This window comes from Elephantulus edwardii, unplaced genomic scaffold (assembly GCF_000299155.1).
Source record: "Elephantulus edwardii isolate Elephantulus edwardi_28Jun2011 unplaced genomic scaffold, EleEdw1.0 scaffold00076, whole genome shotgun sequence".
NCBI lineage: Eukaryota > Metazoa > Chordata > Mammalia > Macroscelidea > Macroscelididae > Elephantulus > Elephantulus edwardii.
This window is the reverse complement of record NW_006399826.1, coordinates 13,467,011-13,468,205: the sequence shown is the minus strand read 5'-3', so window position 1 is coordinate 13,468,205 and position 1,195 is coordinate 13,467,011.

Sequence of the window (1,195 nt, the reverse complement as noted above, 5' to 3'; positions counted from 1 at the left end):
CATAGAGCCCAGCCTCCTGGATAATCTGTTCTTCATACAGGTTGAAAAGGTATGGAGACAGGACACATTCCTGGTGTACGCTGTCCCCAATTTTGAACCATGCAGTGTTTCCTTGCTCTGTTCTGATAATAGCCTCTTGTTCCAAGTATATAGGAGTTGTAATTATCAAGCTATATGAAAAACTTAATTTGCTAATAAGGCTTTTTTGCCAGTATCCTATAAAGGTTCCAAATTATTTTACAATGTTTTGCAAAGACACATTTAAAGATAAAAAAGTCAGCACACAAAAGAATATTCTCTTGAATGATGTCCTTTGTTGTACGTATCACAATCCTCCATTGGATTTGTGTGGCTACAAATCTTTACAGGACGAGATTGCCCATTTTTCTCTTGTGAAGTAGCTACTGGATTTGAATCACTGGTCTTTTAGTTACTAGTTCAACCTACTACCAACTATTTTACTTTAAATTCTGAAAATAAAAATATGAACTCAGAAACTCAAAATGCTAAAGACCCTGGTCTTGACTAGCTTTTATCCCTTTTAATCTCTTGTAAAATAAAAGGTATTGGAAGCCAAGTCCTATGGAAGCTCCCCTTAAATGGATCCGAGTTGTGATGCCATTAAGTGGTGCTATGTTCCACCCTTAATCCTTTTATAAACTTCTGGTTTATAGGATCCTGGAGGATACTTACATAGTTTCGTAGTATATCATTCTACACATGTATTTTGGGAGCACACACTTCAAACCATGACAGAGGGAATCTCAATGCTAGGGAAATTTTGTATATTTGAATATCCTTTTAACTATCCAGTTACAAGTTTCTGAGTAAGCTTCAGTCAAAAGTGATTAATCTAAAATGTAATGACACTCTAAAAGGCAAATACCAAAAGAAGAGGTTAATAGAATTCTATAACTACTTCCTAAATAATGAATATCCTCAATTAGTAACATATTATCATGGATTGATATCAGTACCTATCTATGTGAAAATACATTTTAAAAAATGAAATATATAAAATCTCATTACAAATCTTGCTAATAGATAAGCATTTATAATTGACTTTTATTGTAGAGAATGTTGTTGTTGTTGTTATGTGCCATCGAGTCGTTTCCGACTCATAGTGACCCTATGCACAACAGCTCTAAATCCTGCTCTATCCTGCGCCAACCGCACCGCCTCTGACACACCCATC